At 36.7% G+C, this 27,777-nt stretch overlaps 1 long non-coding RNA gene across 1 annotated transcript; it reads right to left on the bottom strand.

Annotated features, from left to right (window-relative positions):
• Positions 1-1,800: 1,800 nt before the first annotated feature.
• On the bottom strand, positions 1,801-26,378 carry LOC103106637 (uncharacterized). Its single transcript, XR_001629122.2, has 3 exons — positions 26,173-26,378; positions 13,586-13,714; positions 1,801-1,970 (listed from the first exon to the last, which is right to left on the bottom strand). It is a non-coding gene; the product is annotated as an uncharacterized LOC103106637 (long non-coding RNA).
• Positions 26,379-27,777: the final 1,399 nt, after the last annotated feature.

Below are 27,777 nucleotides of genomic sequence, written 5' to 3' on the forward strand. Positions count from 1 at the left end.
CCATAATTGAAATATGCTCCCCCTCAGGGTATATACCAAATTAAATCACATGGTGATATAGTCCCTAAGGAAGCAAACTATAATTAAATAGTATTTAAAATGCAGAATATTTTGTAATAAAATTCTTCTTCAGAAACTTAAAATAATGTGTGAATCACAGGTGAAACAAAACACTCAACAATTATTTTGCCACTATATTAAAAATAGTAACTAATGTGAAAGGATTCCTTATTGCCTTTGTCCATGTGAATTTATTGAATATTATAAATGAGCTTATTTCTTGAATGAAGACCAAAGTCACCCATTTGAAAAGCCAGATTCCAAAGAGTTAAAGTCTTCACTCCTTTCTCCCCAAATTTGAACATTTAGAGAGATCTTCATTTTCAATTCTTAGAAACATTTAGTGTTTCTAAGAAGTTAAAGGTGGCAAAAGCTTCCTGTCTTTGCCTAATGAAAAGAAAGACTAGTCATGCTCCATAGATCGAAATGCTCCACAGCAAGTTTTATCCTTCTGATTAGGACTTTTGGTATCCATCTCAAGAAGAAAAGTTGAGAACAAATTAGGATAAATTTCCTGGGTCTCATTTCTAAATGCACCAAGATAGTATAGCATTATCTAATTAATTACAATCTAACCCAATACAATATATCACAATAAGCATTTAGCAAAAGATAATGGAGATTTCCTATTTAAGAATTCTATAATCTTTAGTTTAGTCTTTGACATGGACATATGATTTCCTTAGGGAGATTTATGTACTCCATGGAAATCACAGGTCCTGCCCACCACCCAAATGTGTAAAACTCTATGCCAGGCTTGGGAGAATAAAAGAATAAGACAAAGCAAAAATAAAAGCAACAGTGACAGACAAACAAAATGCTCTGATCATTGCCCTCAAGATGCTTCCATTTTACACAATATACAAGATCCAGCAATTTGTGTTTTTATAATCCTTTGTTAGTAGCTTAACAAGATGCTATTTTTAACATTTAGAATAGTTAGCTTCTTTCTTTCCTTCTTTCTTTCTTTCCTTCTTTCTTTCTTTCTTTCTTTCTTTTTGATTGAGAGGAATGGAGCTAAATAAGATCTCCCTTATTTCTGTCAGGTCAGTCATTATTTGTAAAGATATCTACATGGTCTAATGCTTATTTACATTTCTGTATTTCCCTGAATCAAAATTCCCAGAGGCTTTAGTTACAAAAATCTAGGAGTTTGTGTGCTAGAAAATTTAGCTTTGTGGCTGAATACAAGGTCATACACATTTTTTGTTGAACTCCTTCTTGAGAGATATGCCTAGAACTGAAACCAAGTGTAATTATGCTGGATTCAGATCAATTGATTTTATTAGTATTATTATTTTTATCTACAATTTTTTAAGGCTGATAAAGGTGAAAGGTAAGGGAAATTAGTCTTTCACTCGCATAGAGGGGAAGCAAATCCATTATATTTTTAATGATATCAAATTTCCTTTAACAATAAGTTGGACTTAATGTATTTACTTTAAAGGCAAAAAAAGAATCATGTGAAATCACAAATTGTCCCCAAAGTGCCAAAAAACTTAAATAGTTCCTTATTTTAAAGAAATATTTTATACTACCATGACAAATTAATTATATCTCATTTTTAAATAAGGCAGGCACCAGAAACACTTCCATTTTACTTGAGTCACAAACAAGCTGAATCTCAAAACTATCCTTAGCAACACTTCTTAAAAACGAAGAAACTAAGTATTTTAATTTATTAAGAAATAATATTTGTTATATCAAGAAGAAAAATATTTTTCTTAAAATTTAGTTATGAATATGTAAAAATGGCATTCATTTGGAAGATATATCCCCAAATTTTTTACATATCTCACAGAACTCTTTTATTCTCCAAGTGATCCAAGGTCAATATGAAGACATGCCTTAGTGTGGTAGAAACTTCAGGGAGCAGTTTTGTAGGGGTACCAATCACCAGTAGATGGTAGCTGCAAAAATAACCAGAGAGGGGCAGCTGTTTTAGTAGCCTGACTTGGAACCAAAAGACCAGGGTGCAAATCCCAATTTTACCATTTATTTCTTGGATAAATATAGGCATCATTTCATCATTTAATTGTCCTCATTTACTCTAAGATTATTGCCAGTCTAAGTCTGATGATGCTAGGAGTTGGAAAGAACCCTGATGCAAGCTGTTTGAAAATTGCTTCTGAAATCCCTTCATTCCACTGTCCCATGCTGATACCCTTGGGTCTGGACCTCTAACTAACAGAATTTGAATATGACATTTCTTTGGGAGTTGGGGGATTTTACAGTACCATTGAGCAGTCACCAACCAGGAAATATGCTAGGAGAATTTTAAAATAATTTATTACCTTACATTTGTATATCACTTTCTATTTTCTATAACACAAGGTATTGTTTTGTTCTTCCCAAACACACACACACACACACACACACACACACACACACACACACACACACATACACACATACACCCCAATCCAAGAGGAGAGGACAAATCACTAACAATCTATTAATTGATAAATCCATTGGTCTTTTTAGTCCTTATCTTTTTTGTCCCTTCTGCAACATTTAGCACAGTAGAACATCTCTTATCTCCATCCAACTTGCATTTTCATGACAATCCTTTTTCTGGATGATCCTACTTGTCTCAGCATCACTTCTCTGTCTTATATGTGGAATTATTAACCATGTCCCTACCTCTAACTGAGGAAATAGTGTAGAATTCTTTCTGAGTCTTGTTACGTATCTACATTCTCTCTCAGTGATCTCATTTTTCTCATTGGTCCAACTTTCAACTCAATCAATCAATAATCATTTATTACTACTTGCCAGGCACTGTAGTAGGCACTGAGAACAGAAAAAATAAAATTAAACGCTTCTGTACTCAAGGAGTTCGTGTTCTGTAAATGACTAAAATATAAAGAAGGAAACTATAAGTAAATTTGGTGAATATAGAATAGAATTCCTGTGAGATCTATGGGAAAGAAAATACTTTAAGACCAAACAAGAGTTAGAAAATATTACAAAATGCAAACTGAATAATTTTGATTACATTAAATTACAATGGTTTAGAGCAAACAAAACCAATGCAAACAAAATTAGAAGGGAAGCAACAAATTGGGAAAAAATCTTTATAACAAAAATCTCTGACAAAAGTCTAATTTTTCAAAATTTATAAGGAGCTAAATCAATTGCATGAAAAATCAAGCCATTCCCCAATTGATAAGTGGGGAAGGGACATAAATAGGCAATTTTCACATAAAGAAATCAAAACTATCAATAAGCACATGAAAAAGTGTTCTCTATCTATTATAATTAGAGAAATGCAAATCAAAACAACTTTGAGGTACCACCTCACACCTAGCAGATTGGCTAACATGACAGCAAAGGAAAGTAATAAATGTTGGAGGGGATATGGCAAAATTGAGACACTAATACATGGCTGGTGGAGTTGTGAATTAGTCTATCCATTCTGGAGGGCAATTTGGAATTATGTCCATAGGACTTTAAAAGACTACCTGCCTTTTGATCCAGCCAAACCTCTGCTGGGTTTGTATCCCAAAGAGATCATAAGGAAAAAGATTTGTACAAAAATATTCTTGCTGCACTCTTTGTGGTGGCAAAAATATTGGAAAATGAGGGGATGCCCTTTGATTGGGGAATGGCTGAACAAATTGTGGTATCTGTTGGTGATAGAATACTATTGTGCTAAAAGGATTGATGAACTGGAGGAATTCCATGTAAATTGGAACAACCTCCAGGAACTAATGCAGAGCGAAAGGAGCAGAAACCGGAGAATGTTGAATACAAAGACTGATATAATGTAGCACAATTGAACATAATGGACTTCTCTACTAGCAGTAATGCAATGATCCAGGACAATTCTGAAGGACTTATTAGAAAGAATGCTATCCACATCCAGAGAAAGAACTGTGGGAGTAGAAACACAGCAGAAAAATATTTGCTTGGTCACATGGTTCAATGGAGACATGTCTGGGGATGTAGACTCTAAATGATCACTCTGTTGCAAATATTAATAATAGGTAAATAGGTGTCAAGAATATAGACCACCTACTCTCTTATACGTGATTGGATTTTGGTGATAGTGAAAGGTTTAAGATAATCAATATTGTGATTCTAAAGTGTCTAGAATAATACCATCATAATCTTAATTACAATCAGTAGAATTCATGATTTTTATAAGGATTTCTATCTAAAGCATAGAACTGCTTCTAAGGGTATTTTCAACCCCTCCCTTGTTAGTTATGGTTTGTACTTCTTTTTATCATAAGATGCTGGCCATATGAGTTTCATGTCCAGATATGGTACAGACATCTACACTCTTCCCATTTTGGAAATAACCATAAGCAACATCCTTCCAGACCAGATGAGTGTTAGGTAATGTTCATTACTATTTCTCTAAATAAGGGTATTGCCTTGTGATTAATATGGATTTTCCTAAATAAATTCACCAACCAGGATTGTTGTTGGGTAACTATTTCCTAAGAAACATAAACAGGTATATATGATGTTATGTCTTGTGATGTAAGTCCCAAACCTTGTAGGGAAATATTAATTTTGTTACTGTAGTAGTATATAATCTGGGTCTCTGTCACCTTGAATTGTCTTTTGCTAGGTCTATCTATGTAATATGTGTGAGAGATTGATTTTGTTGGGGGTATTTAGCCCTCTTCCAATTAAATCTAACTTTCTACCTTGACTTGGAGATTTTTTACTTTTTTACTTTATTCATCTAAATTGTTTATATCAGTGCAGTGTTTTTATTTTTCCTGACATAGGTTTTGATCAATGATGCATGTAAAACCCAGTGGAATTGCTCATTGGCTATAGGAGGTGGGAGGGAGGAGGTGAGGGAAAGAACAACGATCATGTATCCATGGAAAAATAGTCATAAATACTGTAATATTTATTGGGAAAGGAAATAGGAAGATTGGAAAACTGGGGGATAATAAAGGAGGTTTGTATGGGGTAATGAGGAGTTAAGGGAGAGAGGGAATATTGCTTGGTGAGGCAAGGAAGGGAGATGCTCCCTGCTGGGAGGAAACAGCAGGGGTCCAATAAGGACGGTTTGTCTTTAAATGACTGAAACTGAAGTTCAGCTCCCTCTATGACCAGAAAAGATAGTCCACTTATCTGACTGCAAATTCAAATAATATAAAGCTTAATAATCCAGTTGGAATTGGAGTTTTTCCTTAGCTTCAGAGTATAGGGCCAGGCCCCCGAGGCTGGCGGAGGGTTTGTCCCACTCCCGTCTACTCTCGTTGTTCTAGTTCAAAATCTTAGCAATAGACAGAAAGCAAACAAGAACAATTCTAACCTTTAGAAGTCTGTGTCTTTGGGCTGAACCAAGAAGAGCATGCCACTCCAGACTGGGCTGAACAAGCTCCCCTCTCCTCCAACACCAGGACCCAAGTCCCACCCGGCAAGAAGGAAGTGCTAGTCACAAGACCCAACTGCCACTCCCAGTTGTCCCTTCCCCCACACAAACTATTAGTCTAGTTTCCTTTCCACAATACATACATACATACATACATACATACATACATACATACATACATACATGAGCTCCTATTCTATTTAGGTGATACCTAAATTGATTTCTCCAGGTATTTTATCATTCTTTTGAAGTCATATATTCAGTTGATTCAGTAATATCCAACTCTTCATGAATTTGTTTTTATTTAGTTATTTTTTTGCAAAGATACTTGAGTAGTTTGTCATTTCCTTCTTCAGCTCATTTTACAGATGAAGAAACTGAGGTGCATAGTGATGGGCCCAGGGTCCTATAGCTAGTAAGTATCTAAATCTGAATTTGAATTTAGGAAGTTGAGTCTTCCTGACTTCAGTCTTGGCATTATGGCTATTCTACGACCTAGTTTCCCAAGATGACCCATAGATATCTCAAACTAAATACATCTCTAACAGAATTCATTTTCTTTTTCCTTAAATTCATGTTTTCTCCTAACTTAACTACTTCTTTCAAGAACCCCCACCATTCTTCTAGTTATGTAGATGTACAAACCAAGGAATCATCCTTGATTCTCCATTCTCCCTTATCTCATCCAATATCTAAATCCTATTTATTTTAGCTTCTCCACCTCTCTTGTATCTATCTCTTTATCTCCACTCAGCACAATCAACCTTGTCCCAGCTCTCATCTCCTCTCACATTGCTACAGCTTCTAAATTGGACTCCCTGAAATCAGTCTCTCCCTTCTTTAATCCATCATATGCCCTTCCCCAAATACTCATTTCTACCCTGCTTATGAGACATCACTGGTTCCCGATTGCCTCTAAGATAAATTGCAAATTCTTTTGCTGGGCCCATAAAGTCCTTCACAATCAGACTCCAAGTTATCTTTGCAGGTTGTGTTCACATTACTTCCCTTCATTGATACTATGTTCCAGTCATACTTGAAGACTTCTTATTCTCTACACATGACAGCCAATCTCCTGTCTCTATTCCTTTGTAAAAGATGACCCTCCCAGAATGCCTGGAATGGCATTCCTCCACATCTATAGCTTTGGGGGTCCCTTATTCCCTTCAAGGCTCAATTTAAGTGCCTTCTCTAACAGTGAACCTTTTTTCATTCCCCAAGATTGTTAGTGTTTCCTTGAAATCTTTTTGTATTTATTTGATATTTACTTCTTTGTATTTGTATATACATATACATATATGTAAGTTTATGTACATACACACATATCTATTTATATCTCTTTATTTTTTTCTCCCTCATAGAATATGAAGTCCCTGAAGGCAAGGTCTATATAATAGTTTTGTCTTTGTTTATACAGAACCTAATACAGTGTCTAGAATAGTACAGAAGCTTAATAAATGCTTGCTAAATTGAATTTAATTCTCAACTATAGATTGTGAAAGTGAGCCTTAGAGCACAAAAAGTTAATTCAGAAGATGAGCAGTGAAAAGAAGGTAGGCAGGGGGAAATGGGTGACTATTGATTACCTCCCCCTTTTCCCTGCCTTAGTAGAAAGGTTGGGACAATGTGTCACCAAGGACTGGGAGCCAGTGTATCTGGGATTAAGTCTCAGCTGTACTATGTATATGGGTGATATTGAACAAGTCATCTCTCTTCTCTTGACATCCACTATATTAACTACAAAATCAGAGGACTGGACTTGATGCCCGGGAGCTCTCATCTAGCTCTAAGTCTTTGATCTTGATTGTCCTTTAATCTACTCTTTTGTCTACCCTAGAAACAAAGCATGTTCTCCTTATATAATTATCTTCTGACAACAGGGGCTGTTGTTTTAATGCTGGAAAACTCCAAGGGGTAGTATAATTTTTCTATAAAAATATTATTCTTCTAAAGGATGTGAGGGAATAAATCAGAAAAATATGGTACACACCAACTAAAAATCAAAAGCTAATTTAGGTTAAAGCTTTTGGATTGTTTCAGAATTTCTTTGGTATTCTCTCAGTTGTTTGATGTGACTTGCATAAAATAATTGATGCTGAAGAAAAAAAAGTTGAAAATCTTGTCAGGGTTACATGGCAAGTGGTTGTAAAATCATATTTCTTAGCTCTATTTCCTATTCTTTAGCTACTTACTATCACACTTTTTTGGCAGGTAATCACAAGATTGAGTGTGTGCAGTGTATTTCTCCAAAGACTACCCCCTTCCCAGAAAGTTCACCATATTCACTGGTGTGTCTTGGTCTTGAAACCTTTTTAAGGGAAGAGGTCTCTGAAGGTATAGTGGCCTGATGGAAGGTATAGCGACAGCCCACGGGAGTACTATAACATCTATCTGTGGGAATAACCTGAGGTGGAAAGAGGGGGCTAAGGAAATGGGAGAATAATAATGACTCAAAGACAGAAGTAGAAACACATGGGGAGTAACATGAACTCAGAGGAAGCAAGAGGAACAAGAGGACAGGTGGGGAGCATCAACCCCTTGATACTCCTATAGACAACAGAGTCTGAACAACAATGGGAAGCTTGGGGGGGGGGGTGACTGCGATGCTTTGATTTCTTCTCTGACAATTGTATGTTCATATCTTTTGCACATTTATCATTTGGGAGATGGCTCTTATTCTTATAAAGTTGATGAAGTGCTCTATATATTTTAGATATTAGACCTTTATCAGAGAGACTATCTATAAAATTTCCCCTAAATTTTCTGCTTTCCTTCTAATCTTGGCAACATTTGTTTTATTTGTATAAAACCTTTTAAATTTAATGTACTAAAATTATTCATTTTTCATTTCATGATGATCTTCCTCTCTTGTTGACTCATAAATGCCTCTCCTATCCAGAAATCTTGTAGGTGATATATCCCTTGTTCTTCTAATTTACTTATAATATACCCTTTTACATCTAGATCATATATCTATGTTGATCTTATCTTGATGAATGTTGTAAGATGTTGGTCTATACTTGGTTTCTACCAAATTACTTTCTAGTTGTCCTATTTTTAAGTGACTATTATGTGCCCAGTACTATGATAAGTACTAGAGAAAGACAAATATGAAACATTTACTTCTCTCAAGGAGGTACCTTTTAAAAAAGGAGACATGTACCTCTATTAAGTACATATGTGTGTGTGTGTGTATAAAGTAAGCATATTATGCATGTATAAAGTTTTAGAAGGAAATTAGTAAGGTTTATATCCCAAAGAGATAAAAAAACTGGGAAAGGATCTTTTTGTGCAAAAATATTTATAGCTGTGCTTTTTGTGGTAGCAAAAAATTGGAAAACAAGGGATTTTCCCTTGATTAAAGAATAGCTAAACAAATTGTGGAATATGATGGTGATGGAATACTATTGTGCAATAAGGAATGATGAACTGCTTGATTTCTATAAGAACTGGAAAGACCTCCATGAACTGATGCAAAGTGAAATAAGAATCAGGAGAACGTTCTACACAGTAACTAAAACATTGTGGGACAATCAATGGAATTGATATAGCTACTAAAAGCACTGTAATGATCCAGGACAATTCTGAGGGACTTATGACAAAGAACACTATCTACATCTAGAAAGAGAAATGTGGGAGTAGAAATACAGAAGAGAGCATATAATTAATTACTTGTTTATATGGGTATATGATGTGAGGTTTGGCTTTTTAAAATATTATTTTATTAAAAAAAGGAATAATATGGAAATAGGTTTTGAATAATAATATATGTATAACCCAGTGGGACTATTTATCAACTCTGGGAGGGGGGATGGAAGAGGTAAGGGAGACAACAAGAATCATGTAACCATGGAAAATAAAGAAAAAAAAAGAAAAAATAAGGAAGTAAGCAGCAGTTATGATGACATTATGAGGTCCCTTACAGCTCTGAATCTTTTATACTATTGGCTTATATTAAACAAATGCATATGTGTTAAAAAAAAACCCTATATCTTTAGTATATGTATATTAAACCTGTGTATGTATATGAAAAGTGAAAATGATTTTTAAATAAAAACTATAACTTATACATCCAAATTAACATTTCCTTCTAAAGTAGCCTTAGTAGGCAGATCCATATTAATTCTAATGATTTCTCCATTGCTAATATAGTTTGACACCTTTTTTAACATTGTTTTCAGGACAAGTTGTCCAGTTACATGAGATAACAATTTTTTCAGAGCTTTTATAAACCAGGCATAATAAAACATGCACTTTAGAAGTATCCTGCAGAGCTTTTCTATGGAAGATACTAGGTAACTTTTAAAGGATTATATAAAAGATCAGTTATTGTTACTTGAAACAATTTAACTCAACTAACATGAAGAGCCTACTACCTACAAAAGATTATAAAACATTGTGAATACACACGCACACGCGCACAAACATAGTTTATAGTCTATTGTTCAGTTGTGATAGGTGAATAAATAAGTAAACACAAAGTAAAAACAAAGTGTTTGGAGCACCAGACATGGATTCAGGAAGACTTATATTCAAATGAGGCCTCAGACACATACTAACTGTGTGACCCTGGACAGGTTGCTTAACCCTATGTGTCTCAGTTTCCTTTTGTGTAAAATGAGCTGAAGAAGGAAATGGAAAACCATTCCAGTATCTTTGCAGAGAAAATCCCCAAATGGGGTCATGAGGAGTGGGATATGATTGAATCAACTAAAGATCAACAAAAGAAACAAAGCAGTTTCAAGATACATTTTGTACTAATTGGAGGGAAGTATTGATCATCAGGAAAGGCTCAATTTAGTGTCAACTGAGACATTCTTTGAAATAATCTTGATATTTTATGAAATTAAGGGCCATACATTTGCCTTCATTCTTTGACTATCTCTAACCATGAAATATGCCCTTGAAGGATGAAACTATTATCAATGAGGAAATTCAAAAGAATGTGTTTCAAGCTCTGAAGGTAATTTTGGAAGGACTCTCAGAATTTTTTTTTAACTTCAGCTTTGTCATTGTAACATATTCTTAGCCTTCTTCCAAAAATAAACAAAAAACAAACAAAAATACTTTTTTATTGAATGTAGAGTTAGTGATGAGGGCCCTATGCCTGTGATTTTGTTAGTATAGAGAACTGTTTGTGAGTAAACTCTCTTTACTAATATTTATTAGTATATTCATGCTCTTAGAAGGTTGCCATAAGATATTAAATGGGTCAAATGCTTGTACTTAAACCCAGGTATTTACGACTCAGAAAGCAAGTAAACTCCTTACTATGCTATAGTCCTCTATTGAAAAAGAAACAAAATCAAATTTTATTTTTGTATTTTTTGCTTAAATTCAGTTATTTGCAGATATACTTTCTTCCCATCCAACAATCCAACTAACCTTCCCTCCTATTAAAGAAAAACACCAAGTCAGCCACTTTTAAGGAATGTAATCATTTGCACATATGCAGGCTGGTATGTTTTTTTTAAAATAGTAATTACCTTAGTTGTAACATTATATGTATGTATGTATACATATGTCTCAATGGTAAACAGCAAAAAATATTTCTTTAAAATGGATTAGAATAGCTAGTCACCATTTTCCCCTCTGTTCCTGCTAGTAACTTCATTGTAAGGGTCTGTTGCTTTGTTCAGAGAAATTCCTGTGCTCATTGGTTCCAGTTTTCAAATACTACATTTTTTCCCTTCTTCACCTTTGAATCTTCTTTTAAAACTCATTGAGTCTAGGATCCAGTCCTTTTTGGCTTTTCCCTTTCAATCAGCTGATCTTTTGCCCTAGGTCCTTTAGTTTAGCAAGTTCAGATTATATTCACATCTGTCCAAAAACAAGTTCACATATATTCAGGGTAAAAAGCCTGGTCTGGCAACTGGACCTGGTAATTGACTGTAAAAAGAGACAATGTGTTTTATAAAGTCAGCTTATTTTAATGGCGCAATATTGTAATTCCAACTCTGTAAGAGTCCAGAGAAGCATAGAAGCACTACTCCTTTTGAACCTGCTGTTAATGAAAATGAGTTTGCACCCATCATACCAAAGCTGACTGGATAACATATGCCCTAGCTTACCCTCTAACAGGAAGAAATCTCTAGCATGACTTGGATTGGTTTTGTCTGGGTCAATCATGTTGTTGAGTTTCAACCCCTGGCTTTTGCTTGCTAAATCAACTCCTTTGTTTCCTTTCATATAATAGCATTAACATTCTTCTCTTTGGTAGTGAATCTCCCTGGATTTTACCAAGAGCTTATTTCAAATGGGTGCCTCTTTCCTCTACACTCAATCACATTATTTTTTATCTCTTTATACATTGATTTCTTTAGTCTTCCAAAGCTAACATGCAAGTTAGGGAAATCTCACTAAGGACAGCCATTTCTAGCTCAAATTGCCCTTCACATCTTCTAGTTCATACTATTTCTAGTTCCACCTTCTACTATTCATATTCCCATTGGATGAATCTTTCTTATGCAGAGATCTAATTATATTGTACAGACTCCCTAATATCTCCCTCCTCTTCTCCACATTTTAGAATGTCTAGCAACCTTCAAGATTGCGCAGGTCAAATACGATCTTATTGGTTAGCCATGAATGCCTTAGCCTCCAAATTATTTTGCATCTAATTTGTACATATTTTGTGTATGCCCATATATACACAAATTTTGTCCTCTTTCTAAATTATAAACTCCACAAGAGTTTAAGACCACCAAGGACTTCTACAAACTTCCATTGCTAGGTTAGATAACCACCAGCAGCAAGGCACACTGAGGGAGTGACAAGACCTTCATGTGCCAGTCAAGTCAAACTACCACCATCTCCCCTCAGACCCAGATAGAGTTAGTCTTACATTTTTACATTACATTAGTTTTACATTTATCCTAAAACCTGAAACCATCATCAAGGCTGGGGGGCGGGAGGGTGTGGGAGGGAACAGTGAAGCCCTTGTGGAGAAACAGCATGCCATTTCTAAAACTAAGAACTGATCACCAACTGCCACTTATGTGGCAAACAAGTCAGCATAGTTGGAGCAGCAAAAAGTTCTGAGGGAAAAACATGCCAGGTGGCTCAAACCACCATCATCACCTCCCCTCACATCCAGGGAAAGCTCAGAATCTTGCTCCCAAGAACCTTGAGAGTATTAGTGATCACCAGACTAGCAGTTCTCCTTCCTGCCTTAACTCTATACCACCAACTGAGGGCAACTTATGTAGACAAAATACCTGTATCCCCAGCACTAATGCCACAAATAACTGTCATTAATACAATAAAATATTTATTATTTTTGCTATGTAACACTTAAGTTTTGCAAAACTCTTTGCAAATATTATCTCATTTTATCTTCACAGCAATCTTGGGAAGTAGGAGCTATTATTCTCATTTTATAGATGAGTAAACAGGCAAAGTAAATTACTTTTCCAACATCACAGAGTTAGTAAGTATCTGAGTCTGGATTTGAACTCGCATATTCCTGACTCCAGGTCAAATGTTCTACCCACTGATTCATCTGATTGCCTCTAAATGCCAGGGACAAACCTGCTTCCATAGCAACCATGGATACTAAAAAATTGGAAAAGAAAGTCTTCAGGACTATCAAATAGTAGATACTATTTTTATCATTGGAACTGACATAAAAGAAGGTACACTGCCATTTTCCTGGCCTCTGCACCTTAAACATGATGGAGCCTTTCCATCTGAATTACAAAAAAATCTCCTATAAATGTTATCTTTTCCTTTTTGAGTGTGAGCAGCCTGAGAGCAGGAATTAGCTTGCTCTTCCATTTACATTCTTAATGCCCAACACTCTCTATTGGACACAGGAAGTACTTAATAAATATTTTTCATTCACTAAATTTATTGAGGGCAGAGTCTGATTCACCTTTGTCTTTGATTCTCCAAATATTATCACAGTGCCCTGCACATATGTATTATGCTTATTGATTATTTGAAAAGTTCAAAATCATCTGCTTTGCAATGAATGCTATCCCAAATATGACACCACATCCCCTTTGTAGCCTTCATTCACATCATTTTACTCATGCTTTCATCTAGTGTAAGAGGAATTTGGTCATAACTGCACTGTCTAAAATGGCATTGTCCATGTGGAAGACACTAGAGAACTGTTTGAGAAGACTGGAGAGCTAGAGCATATATGGATATATATATGGATAATTTGCATTGACTTACCATGTGGTTGGGAGCATTCCTTTATTTCATTAGCTGCTGAGCTGAACTGTCAGTATCTTTAAAACTCCTGATTCAAGGATGAGCAGAAGCTTTTGCTGCTTCTCTCTGAGGATGAAGGACTTCTCTACTCTGTAAAGATTAAAATTTAGGAGAGACCAAGGCAGGTAGAAATTAGTTTCTCTCTGCAAGGAGTATTATATTTTTTATGAGGTTTATTAAAGATTAAGGATTAAAGAAAATACAGGATAAGAAAACATGTGACTAGGCCTCTTGCCTAGACACCTCACCTACATTATGAAAAGAGCCACCTCTGCTCCAAAATGGAAGTCCAAAAGCCCCCTCAGTAGGTGGAAAACTCCTTTAAATAATCATTTGTGTTCTCGCCCAGGCGAGAATTCAGTGTGATTACAAAGCACTCTGGGGAAGTGGAGCAAAGGATTCTGGGGATTGGAGTCCTGAATTCTATTTTTACGACTCCCACTATACATTAAGTTGGGTAGAGCCTGAAGGGCTGCTTCTCTCTACCCCCTGCAGACCATGGAGTCCCCAAACCTCATATATATTTTTTTATTTGCATTCGTTCTTTTTTATCCTAGATACACAAGGGAACTTGTGTCATGGGCATCTCATAATTTAGGATGGATGTGCATCCAGTTCAGTAGAAATCAGCCAGCAGAACTTGGTGAGAGTGAACTAAGTAGGAATCCAGCTAAACTCTAGGCCTAATCTTCTCTACCTTCCCAGACCCCAAAGAAGTACTGGGGGGATTAAGCCCCCAAGCACTGGGGGAAATGTTCATTAATTTTTTAAATGTATCTTTAAAATCTTTAAATGTCCCTACTTAGAAGCTAATATGATTTTAAGTGGTTAAATGAAACTGGAGTGCTAGTTACTGGGACCTGAAAATGGAAGGAACATGGATAATGGGGACTTGAGATGATGGCAGACATGAAAAACTCCCTAATTCCTTTAGAGTACTAGATGATCCTAAGTGTGTGTGTATGTGGCTGGGGGTAGGTGGGTGAGAGGTAATAGGCCTAGCCTGAGAGAGTGGATCCAGAACAACTAATTTGCCCCACATAAAATCTTCCCTTTCCCTTTCCCAAATCTTCTCAGAATCACCCAATTTCAGAGGGATATCAATGACCACCAAATCTGATCTATACCTGAAAAAAAAAATCCTCACTACAACCCTAAAAGAGTAGCTTTTTACTGTTTTTGGATTATCTTCTTTTGTTTTTATTTGCAAACCTTCAGGAAAAGAAAGCCTTCCAAGGCATCAAAGTCTACTTCTGAATAATTCTAGTTTTTAGGAAATATTTCCTTGTTTCAAAGCAAAGCAAACTTCTTTGTAACTCTCATCCTATAACATTTTTCTCCTTTTATTTATGCCAGTCCCCAAGCTTGAGATATTCTTCCCTCCTCCCCTTTTCACCTCCTGAATTCCCACTAAATTGAAATACACTTCCTTCATGAAACCTTTCATTATTCTCCCAGCATTAATAACTTTTCTCCTTGGTCTCTTAAGATATTTTGCTTTGTAACTCTAATTCTTTTGTTGTTGTTGTTCAGCAGTTTTCAGTAGTATCCAATTATTTGTGACCCCATTTGGGGTTTTGGCAGAGACACTAGAGTGGTTTGCCATTTCCTTCTCCAGTTTATTTTAGAGATGAGGAAACAGACTTAAATGACTTGCCCAAAGTCATAGTGTCTGAGACCTGATTTAAACTCAGTAAAATAAGTCTTCCTGACTCCAGGCCCAGCATTCTATTTACTGCATCTCCTTGCTGACCATCTAATCATGGAATATTAGACCATTAGTGGTCTATAGAAAAGATTCCACAGATGATGAGGAAAGGGACATACATTATCTAAACTTGTATCTTCCCTGATATATAGTGCAATGATTTATTGACTTTATGTGATATGTTTGTTGAGGGACAACTAGATAGCACAGTAGATAAGAGTTTCAGGCCTGGAGTCAGAAGGGGCTGGGTTCAAATATGGCTTCAAATACTTCCTAATTGTGTGACCCTGATCAAGTCACTTAACACCAATTGCATAGACTTTGCCTCTCTTCTGTCTTAGAATTAATATTAAGACATATGATAGGGTTTGAAATAAATAAATGGTCATTGAATCAAATTTGGTGGAAAGGAGATAAAGAGGGCTCTTCTTTTGGTCATTGGCCAGGCCATTTGCATAAGGAAAGCACATCACCAAAGTCCATAAAACAGAGGCATTTTTTGGGAGACAAGGGATTACATCAGAACCATTGGACCTAGGAGTTCAATCTAAGTTTGTCTGACTCTGAACTCAGGGCTATATCTACTCTACTTAGCTATATTTATTTTGAAACCAAAACAAAAGGATTCAGGACTAGGAGTTGAGGAAAAGCCAATTCTAGAAAGTTAAACAATGGAATTCTTATCAAATGAAGTAAATTGAAGAGAGAGAATTGAACCTCTTGAGAAAGAAGTTTTAGTCAAGAAAAAAAAAGTGAGCTAAGCAGATTCAGGTCCAGTTCCTGGTTAGTGACATGAAGAAGCAGGCTTTGTTCTTATGTTCATTTGATTCAAATGACCTTCTGTCTTAATATTAATTCTAAAACAGAAGAAAGTGGAGGGCTAGGTTATGAGGGTTGAGTGTCTTGACTAGGTTCATATAGCTAGGAAGTATATGAGGCCAGATTTAAACCCCTGTCTTCCCAACTCCAGGCCTGGCACTCCCTTCACTGTGCTACCTACTTATCCCTTATGGGCATTTTAATCTTGAAAACATTTCCCTTCTTTGGTTCTTGTATCCTCTCTAGAATGAACTTCCTTGCAGGAAACCACTTTGAAAATGTGCCCTGATATGCAGTTTTTAGGAAAGTGGACAAGAAATGAAAGGAAAAAGGCCAGGAATTTTCCCTTGACATAAGCAGAGCAGTGGGCACCACAAATATGTGAGTACTGCCATGATGTTTTCCCTTCCACTACTAAAGCTCTTCATAACACAAAGTCATAGTGTTTCTCCTGGGCCACTAAATGGTTGATCAAGGTCATACAGTAAGTACTGGATATGTCAGAGACAGGCATTGAACTCAAATCTTGTTGGTTCTAATATCCCTTTTATACTACATCTCTAGAATAAATCTCCAAAAACACCAATAAAATAGTGGAGGCAAACAAATAAATGAGCCAAATTTTGGATTCTGTTACTGAAGGAAAATATATTACCTTAAATAATCCTGGGATGCCCACAGCCCCATGTCATTATTTTTATACAAACATATTTTTCTTTTTTTTTTCATAGTAGCCAAATAATCCCTAAAATATTGTGATTGTTTGTTTAAGTTTTCCCTGACATATCAGCTAAAACTGCAGAGGTCATAGGATTTCTGAATCTTTTCCCATACACTTATACATATACAAATATAAACAGGATTATTTCTTCGAAAGACATAGATTTCATCAATATTTATTGAAATCTTTTCTGAGCTCTTCCAGAATCTGTGTCCAATCCATATTTTTCTTTTGGACTTTATGTGTGTTTCCTTTGTTTTCACTCTCCCCTTCTGTGTCTGTACCTTGTTCTTTGCCTCCATAAAAATTCTTTAGAGTTAGGTGGGTTTTTTTTGTTGTTGTTGTTGTTTGCTCATTTTTCCTATCTAATTATAGGTAAGCTCTGTTTTATGGGAACTTAAGGTACCCTCTTAAACTTCAGTCTTTCCTTGATGTTATTTTTAGCTTATTTTCTGGGTTTTAACCTGTTTCAGTTCTTGGAGGCTGATGTTATAGTCTAAGAGCTGAGAGCTCTGAGAGCTCCCTCCCCCCTGATGATAGTTTAAAAACTTGTCTCAGGCTTGGGTCTAAGCTTATGATCTCACTCTGAACTATGAAGGCCATTCAAATTCTATCCTCAGGCTTAGGCTCAATTTTTTTGGTAACACTGGGTATTTGATCCCATCAGGCACACCCATGATTGCCCTGTTCTGGAGCTCCACCCTTAGTTTTGAGGAACAATATGGGGGGCACCCCTATGAAATGTGTCCTCACCCCAAAGTATGAAGTATATCCTCATCCCAAAGCCAAACTGGTATTCCTGACTTCATTCAGGGCCCACAAGGATCAACCCACTTCAGCCCAGATTGCCCTGGGCTAGGACTCTGGATTTCTCCACAGGTTTGAAATTTCAAGGGCTGTCAGTTGACTTGTACTGCTATTTGCCCAGGTAGGTTTTAGGTTCTAAATTTTGGCTTTAGCTTAGATTCTGAACATGTGACAGCAGATGGAGTTGTTGGGGTGGCTTGCTCTTGGCTTGCTCTTCCCTCCTTGCTATATTCTCTTGCTGGCTCTCCTTTCCTCTCACACAAGTGCCCCAGATGTTATATGCCTATCTTTTGGGTTTCTCTTTCCTTGAAAGTTATTTCATTCAAAGACTTCCAGTCAAGATGGCGGCTTAGAGAAAGCTAAAGTTCAGATCTCCGGAAAACCCTTCCCAACCGATCTCAAACTATAAGCTCCTAAGGCGCCGAAATTCAAAACGATCAACAGCACAGACCCTGGGAATCCTCCTCCTGGACCTGGACCTGGATCAAAAGGTATGGCCCCCCTCAAAAGCCAGAACCCGAGATCACTCGGACCTAAGGGGTAGGAGCACAGAGTCCAAGGCTCCAGGAAGCCGCAGCCCCATCCCCCTCAGAGGGCAGGGTCATCTGAAACAACAGCAACCCTCAGGGCGGGCAAGACAGCCTCACCAGCTAGATCCTGCTATCCAAGTCTCAGTGAAAGTCACTGCCCTCGGAGCTCCGGGAAGCCGTGGCCCCTTCCCCCGCAGAGAGCAGTGTGTCTGAAACAACAGCAACCCACAGGGCCAACAAAACAACCTCACAGCCAGCTATTCTGAAGGCAACTTCTGGAAAGCAACCCGACCCAGTCCAGTCGAGGGGGCACCTTAGCAGCAGGGAAACAGAGAGAGCCAGGGGAGAGTGTGGCCCCCTGGTCCGACCCTTCCATTCCAGTTCCAGTGAAAGTCATTGCCTTAAGGCATACTCAGTTTAACCCTGGAAAAGCTCATAGAACAGACAATCTGCCCAGGACTAAAGCCTCTGAACACCAGACAGAGATAAGAAAAGCTAATCCTCCCCATTCAGAGATGGCAAACTCCGCAGAAGCACAGACGCCCCAAAATCCCAAGAAAAATGAGAAGAAAGGGGCGACTTTGGACACATTCTATGGAACCAAAATACAAAATACAGAGGAGATAGAAGACGATGCACAAGAAAATGCTCCAAAACCTTCCAAAGGAAATGGAAACTCTCCACAAACACATGAAGAATTTGAATCAGAAATGACCAAAAAGATGGAAGCCTTCTGGGAGGAAAAGTGGGAAATAATGCAAAAGAAATTCACGCATCTACAAAACCGATATGACCAAACTGAAAAGGAAAACCAGGCTTTAAAGGCCAGAATGAGGCAACTGGAAGACAACGATCCTGTAAAAGAGCAAGAATTAATAAAGCAAAGCCAAAATACCAAGAAATTAGAAGAGAACATAAAATATCTCACTGACAAGGTGACAGATCTGGAAAATACAGGGAGAAGAGATAATTTAAGACTAATTGGACTTCCAGAAAAGCTAGAAATAAACACCAAACTCGACATCATGATACAAGATATAATCAAAGAAAATTTCCCAGAGATTCTAGAACAAGGGGGTAATACAGCCACTGACAGAGCTCACAGAACACCTTCTACACTAAACCCTCAAAAGACAACTCCCAGGAATGTAATTGCCAAATTCCAAAGCTCTCAAACAAAAGAAAAAATCCTACAGGAAGCCAGAAAAAGACAATTTAGATATAAAGGAATGCCAATCAGGGTCACACAAGACCTTGCAAGTTCTACTCTGAATGATCATAAGGCATGGAACATGATCTTCAGAAAGGCAAGAGAGCTGGGTCTTCAACCAAGAATCAGCTACCCAGCAAAACTGACTATATACTTCCAAGGGAAAATATGGGCATTCAACAAAATAAAAGACTTCCAACTTTTTGCAAAGAAAAGACCAGAGCTCTGTGGAAAGTTTGATACCGAAAAACAAAGAGCATGGAATACCTGAAAAGGTAAATATTAAGGAAAGGGGAAAGGAGAAAAATGTTATCTTCTTCCTTTATTCAAACTCTCTTCTATAAGGACTACATTTCTATCAATCTATGTATACTAACATGTGGGGAAAATGTAATGTATAAATAGGGGGTAAAGAAAGACCAAATAGAATAATCTTTCTCACACAAAGATTCACATGGGAAGGGGAGGGGAAGAAAACTCCTATAAGAAGGAGAGGAAGAGAGGATTTTTTACTTAAACCTTAATCTCAGGGAAATCAACTCTGAGAGGGAAAAACATCCAGATACATTGGGATCTTGAATTCTATCTTACCCAACAAGGGTAGGGAGAAGGGAAAACCAAGGGGGGGGGAAGGGGGGGGAAGGGAAAACAAAAAGGGAGGGAAAGAGAGGGGGGAGGGGGGAAGGAACAAAAAGGGAGGGACTAAAAAGGGAAACATCAAGGGAGGGGACAAGGGGGACTGATTCAAAGTAAATCACTGGACTAAAAGGTAGAGCTGAAGAAGAAAAGGTTAGAACCAGGGAAGGATATCAAAATGCCAGGGAGTCCACAAATGACAATCATAACTTTGAACATGAATGGGATGAACTCACCCATAAAACGTAGACGAATAGCAGAATGGATTAGAATCCAAAACCCTACCATATGTTGTCTTCAAGAAACACACATGAGGTGGGTTGACACCCACAAGGTCAGAATTAAAGGATGGAGTAAGACCTTCTGGGCCTCAACTGACAGAAAGAAGGCAGGAGTGGTAATCATGATATCTGATAAAGCCAAAGCAAAAATAGACTTGATCAAAAGGGATAGGAAAGGTAATTATATTTTGTTAAAAGGGACTTTAGACGATGAGGAAATATCATTAATCAACACGTATGCACCAAATAATATAGGACCCAAATTTCTAATGGAGAAACTAGGAGAATTGAAGGAAGAAATAGACAGTAAAACCATATTAGTGGGAGACTTAAACCAACCATTATCAAATTTAGATAAATCAAATCAAAAAATAAATAAGAAACAGGTAAAAGAAGTGAATGAAATCTTAGAAAAATTAGAATTAATAGACATATGGAGAAAAATAAATAGGGATAAAAAGGAATACACCTTCTTCTCAGCACCACATGGCACATTCACAAAAATTGACCATACATTAGGTCACAGAAACATAGTACACAAATGCAGAAAAGCAGAAATAATGAATGCAGCCTTCTCAGATCACAAGGCAATAAAAATAATGATTAGTAATGGTACATGGAAAACCAAATCTAAAACTAATTGGAAATTAAACAATATGATACTCCAAAATTGTTTAGTTAAAGAAGAAATCATAGAAACAATTAATAATTTCATCGAGGAAAATGACAATGGTGAGACATCCTTTCAAACCTTTTGGGATGCAGCCAAAGCGGTAATCAGAGGTAAATTCATATCCCTGAATGCTTATATTAACAAACTAGGGAGAGCAGAGATCAATCAATTGGAAATGCAAATGAAAAAACTCGAAAGCGATCAAATTAAAAACCCCCAGCAGAAAACCAAACTAGAAATCCTAAAAATTAAGGGAGAAATTAATAAAATCGAAAGTGATAGAACTATTGATTTAATAAATAAGACAAAAAGCTGGTACTTTGAAAAAACAAACAAAATAGACAAAGTACTGGTCAATCTAATTATAAAAAGGAAGAAAAAAAGCAAATTAACAGGATTAAAGATGAAAAGGGGGACAGCACCTCCAATGAAGAGGAAATTAAGGCAATCATTAGAAATTACTTTGCCCAATTATATGGCAATAAATACACCAATTTAGGGGATATGGATGAATATATACAAAAATACAAACTGTCTAGACTAACAGAAGAGGAAATAGAATTCTTAAATAATCCCATATCAGAAAATGACATCCAACAAGCCATCAAAGGACTTCCTAAGAAAAAATCCCCAGGGCCTGATGGATTCACCAGTGAATTCTATCAAACATTCAGAGAACAGTTAATCCCAATACTATACAAACTATTTGACATAATAAGCAAAGAGGGAGTTCTACCAAACTCCTTTTATGACACAAACATGGTACTGATTCCAAAACCAGGCAGGTCAAAAACAGAGAAAGAAAACTATAGACCAATCTCCCTAATGAATATAGATGCAAAAATCTTAAATAGGATACTAGCAAAAAGACTCCAGCAAGTGATCAGAAGGGTCATCCACCATGATCAAGTAGGATTTATACCAGGGATGCAGGGCTGGTTCAGGAAAACCATCCACATAATTGACCACATCAACAAGCAAACCAGCAAGAACCACATGATTATCTCAATAGATGCAGAAAAAGCATTTGATAAAATACAACACCCATTCCTATTAAAAACACTAGAAAGCATAGGAATAGAAGGGTCATTCCTAAAAATAACAAACAGTATATATCTAAAACCATCAGCTAATATCATCTGCAATGGGGATAAACTAGACGCATTCCCAATAAGATCAGGAGTGAAACAAGGATGCCCATTATCACCTCTACTATTTGACATTGTACTAGAAACACTAGCAGTAGCAATTAGAGAAGAAAAAGAAATTGAAGGCATCAAAATAGGCAAAGAAGAGACCAAGTTATCACTCTTTGCAGATGACATGATGGTCTACTTAAAGAATCCTAGAGATTCAACCAAAAAGCTAATTGAAATAGTCAACAACTTTAGCAAAGTTGCAGGATACAAAATAAACCCACATAAATCATCAGCTTTTCTATGTATCTCCAACACAGCTCAGCAGCAAGAACTAGAAAGAGAAATCCCATTCAAAATCACCTTAGACAAAATAAAATACCTAGGAATCTACGTCCCGAGACAAACACAGGAACTATATGAACACAACTACAAAACACTCTCCACACAACTAAAACTAGACTTGAACAATTGGAAAAACATTAACTGCTCATGGATAGGATGAGCCAATATAATAAAAATGACCATCCTACCCAAACTTATTTATCTATTTAGTGGCATACCCATTGAACTACCAAAACACTTCTTCACTGATTTAGAAAAAACCATAACAAAGTTCATTTGGAAGAACAAAAGATCAAGGATATGCAGGGAAATCATGAAAAAAAAAACCACATATGATGGGGGCCTTGCAGTCCCTGACCTTAAACTATATTACAAAGCAGCAGTCATCAAAACAATTTGGTACTGGCTAAGAAACATAAAGGAAGATCAGTGGAATAGACTGGGGGCAAGAGACCTCAGCAAGACAGTATACGATAAACCCAAAGATCCCAGCTTTTGGGACAAAAATCCACTATTCGATAAAAACTGCTGGGAAAATTGGAAGACAGTGTGGGAGAGACTAGGAATAGATCAACACCTCACACCCTACACCAAGATAAATTCAAAATGGGTGAGTGACTTAAACATAAAGAAGGAAACCATAAGTAAATTGGGTAAACACAGAATAGTATACATGTCAGACCTTTGGGAGGGGAAAGACTTTAAAACCAAGCAAGACATAGAAAGAATCACAAAATGTAAAATACATAATTTTGACTACATAAAATTAAAAAGCTTTTGCACAAACAAAACCTATGTAACTAAAATCAGGAAGGAAACAACAAACTGGGAAAAAATCCTCATAGAAACCTCTGACAAAGGTTTAATTACTCAAATTTATAAAGAGCTAAATCAACTGTACAAAAAATCAAGCCATTCTCCAATTGATAAATGGGCAAGGGACATGGATAGGCAGTTCTCAGATAAAGAAATCAAAACTATTAATAAGCACATGAAGAAGTGTTCTAAATCTCTTATAATCAGAGAGATGCAAATCAAAACAACTCTGAGGTATCACCTCACACCTAGCAGATTGGCTAACATAACAGCAAAGGAAAGTAATGAATGCTAGAGGGGATGTGGCGAAGTAGGGACATTAATTCATTGCTGGTGGAGTTGTGAACTGATCCAACCATTCTGGAGGGCAATTTGGAACTATGCCCAAAGGGCCACAAAAGAATATCTACCCTTTGATCCAGCCATAGCACTGCTGGGTCTGTACCCCAAAGAAATAATGGACAAAAAGACTTGTACAAAAATATTAATAGCTGCGCTCTTTGTGGTGGCCAAAAACTGGAAAACGAGGGGATGCCCATCAATTGGGGAATGGCTGAACAAACTGTGGTATGTGTTGGTGATAGAATACTATTGTGCTAAAAGGAATAATAAAGTGGAGGAGTTCCATGGAGACTGGAACAACCTCCAGGAAGTGATGCAGAGCGAGAGGAGCAGAACCAGGAGAACATTATACACAGAGACTGATACACTGTGGTATAATCGAATGTAATGGACCTCTCCATTAGTGGCGGTTTAATGTCCCTGAACAATTTGCAGGGATCCAGGAGAAAAAAACACTATTCATAAGCAAAGGATAAACTATGGGAGTAGAAACACCGCGGAAAAGCAACTGCCTGAATACAGCGGTTGAGGGTACATGACAGAAGAGAGACTCTAAATGAACACTCTAATGCAAATATTATCAACATTGCAATGGGTTCAAATCAAGAAAACATGTAATGCCCAGTGGATTTACGCGTCGGCTATGGGGGGTGGGGGGGAGGAAAAGAAAATGATCTATGTCGTTAATGAATAATGCTTGGAAATGATCAAATAAAATATTAAAAAAAATTTAAAAAATTTTAAAAAATAAAAAAAGAAAGTTATTTCATTCAGTCTTTTTGTTGGTTCTTTCACACCTGTATTGATTTTGTGGTTAGAGAGGATTCTCATGGTGACACAGAGCAACTCTGGTTCACTCCACCATCTTGGCTGTACCATGGAAGTAAGTGCCTTTCCATTGATATTTATGTCTGCTTTGCTTTGTTTCAAAGAATGGTTTGTCTTTTCTTTGTTTCAAGTGACACTTTTATCAGATTTTGTATCTTAAATATGACATCAGAACTTTATCATTTCCTTAGATATTATTCTCATAAATTGAAATATATAAGGGCACTTAGTTTATGGTTATAAATTTTATCTCACTTGGCCTAATGAGAGATTTATAAAATATTTAGCACAGTGATTGACACACAATAGGCATTTGATAAATATTTTCCCTTCCTCCATTTATGAGGGACTTATTACCAGAAGGGTATCATATTAACACAGTTTCACTCACAAAATGTCTTATACATGGAAACCCTTTATAGCAGAGTAGTGAATCTACCATACATAAATAGGGGCATACCCATATGTGTGCCTAAGTGTGTGATTGTGTCAAGACATCACTCATATCTTACTACAGTTGAAATTTTACATTCCAGTGTTTCAGAAAAGAAATTGCCTTTACTAATATTTTGAATAGGATATTCATTTATTTTCATTAAAAACATTTTATTTTTAATCTCATCTTCAGGAGGGGGGTCAATTTATGACTGCTGCCTCAGTGTAACTTGTTTCCACAGTACAGAAGAAAATTCACTGAGATTCCCTAGGAGATGACAGATGGATTCTGTATTATTGCTTGAGACATGAAATCACAGGTGACACCTGATTTATGATAATAAAGAGCATCCATTAAGTAATCATCCCTTGGCCTTTATTTCTGTGATGTCATCAGCCTGCAGGTGGCTTACCTGTGAATCCTTGAGATTCTGAATAAAATGGTATGCATTGTCAGGGGGCTCACATGGGGAACTTTTATCTCCCCATCTGTGTGGTCTCTGTTGTAATGATTTTGGAACCAAGCCATCCCCATCTCTATGCTTGGTTTACAGAAAGTTATCAGCAATTATCTGAGGCCCTTTTTAGCCCTCTCTGTCCTTTTCCTAAATATCATCTTAAGCCATTTTCATTATCTTGGTTCATTTATATTATTAATTTTAGTATCAACAACTTTGGGGTTGTATTTGTAAAACAGTCAATAAACATTATAAGAAACACTGGGTTTCTTTCCATGTATAAAATGCTCATATAGCCTGTCATGTTCAGAGACACAACCTGTTCTTATATTTTTAAAGGGTTATTTCAGGTAACATGAAGTTATCTAATAATAAAGCTGTGATGGAAGGGAAATGGAATTTTTTAAAAACTCATTTTCTGTCTTATTTACAACTCTAAGTCAGAAGGGCAGGGGTTAGGAAAATGGGATTAAGTGATTTGCCTAGGGTCACAAGTGTAGGAAGTGTCTGAGGCCATATTTAAACACAAGAGCTCCTGACTTGGGCCTGGCACTTTATCCACTGTGCCACCTAACTAACTGCCTTAAATGGATTCTTTCTTTTTAAGGATTCTAAATTAAAATCAGGCTTTCTTTAGGCAAGTGTGTGCTTATGTGAGACATTGTAGTATAACAGAGTCGGGAGGCAGTTTGATTCAAATTGTTCCTCTTGCACTTAGTTTTGTGATCATGAGCAAGTCACTGAACCTTTTGGAACTATAGCTTCCAAATTGGCAAAAAGGGGATAGTAGCAATTGTACCTACCTTATATGGTTGTTGTGAAGAACTAATGAAATGAGGTCTGAGACCTGGCGTAGAAGAGTATTATTGTTCTTCTTTTGTTTTTGAAGAAGAGCAATGACATGACAATGTTGTGGGCATGGGTCAGTTGTCTTGACTTAGAGGTGAACTGGATTTAGTTGAGGATGAATTGCACCAAGTCATCAGTTTCAATCTCTCTTCCAATCATTGAAGTCCTGTGGCAAGACAAAAATCAGAATGACAGTTGAGCCCAGGTTTCAGTGGATTATCTTTGCATCTTCAATGTTTGACCAAGTTCTAAGTGCAAGCAATGCCTGTTTCCACCACCTTCATGGTCATTGGAACACATTGTTCTCATCCACCCATTCTCCTGGGGAAGTTTTCACATGTTTGGAGTACATATCCCCCTAATTCGCCAATGGGTTTGAGGCTAATTGGTTACCCTCAACCTGGTTTCAAGCCCATCTGCTAAGATGGTTTTCCTGGGTGTGTAGCACTGCAGTTGCTACAGATTCTTAAAAAAATAAAAGTAGTGGGAATAACTTAACAGGGAGGCAGGAGGAGAGAGTGCGTATGTAATATCGCTGGTAGATCTCCCCCCACCATCCCTTATCTGAACCATATCTGTATCTTGTCTATGGCTTTACAGTGTTTCCCAGGGCACTGAGGAGTTAAGTGAGTTGTCCATGATCACACAGTTAATATGAACCAAAGGCAGGATTTGAACCCAGTTCTTTTTGACTCCAAGCTAAACTTCTTTTAGATGCAATGTGTTGCCTTTTAATTTAGCAAGAGTTTGTGAGAATTTGTCTTAATTATAATTTTTTTCTTTGACTAGAAAAGTGTGCTATGATATTTTATTGCTATTCTCTATTAGATTATTGAGGCCACTCATGCTTAAGAAAACTGACATAATTTAGTGATATTAAGTATTATGTAAGGATTGTGGGTTGCCATAATTATCCCCTTATTTTATGTGAAGATATGTACCATCAGCAAAAGAACAAATGCATTTTTAATATACACATGTCATAATATAGCCTTTTTGTAACTTCATTTTGGAAGTCAATCATTTTGCATATTGTAAATAACATTTTGTACTTAGCTTAACTTGAAGGCAATAGAGAGTACTTTAGTTTATTTGTTTTTTAAACCCTTATCTTCTGTCCTAGTATCAACTTCAAGATAGCGAGACAAGGACTAAGCAAATGGAGTTAAGTGATTTGCCCTAGATCAGATAGCTGAAAGCCTCTGAGGCTAGATTTGAACCCAGGTCCCCTAGTCTCCAGAGCTATCACTCTGTCTTCTGAGCCACCTAGAAGCTGCAACAAGGAGTGCTTTTAATGGTTTTCTTAAAACAAAATCTAGGTGTATTATTTCTCAAAAAATATCATCTGTCTCATACATCATGCTTATCAGAGTTCATGGTGATTAATGTGTTATATCAAAATCAAGAAGATCTGGGTTTGCCTCCAACATTCAATATCTATGTAGCCCTGGACAAGTCATTTAATTTCTCTGGGCTGCAATTTCCTCATGTACAAAATCAGGGAGTTCTACTTAATGGTCTCTAAAGTTTCTTTCAGCTCTAAATTCATGATCTTTTGA

The sequence above is a fragment of the Monodelphis domestica genome, chromosome 3 (assembly GCF_027887165.1).
Source record: "Monodelphis domestica isolate mMonDom1 chromosome 3, mMonDom1.pri, whole genome shotgun sequence".
NCBI lineage: Eukaryota > Metazoa > Chordata > Mammalia > Didelphimorphia > Didelphidae > Monodelphis > Monodelphis domestica.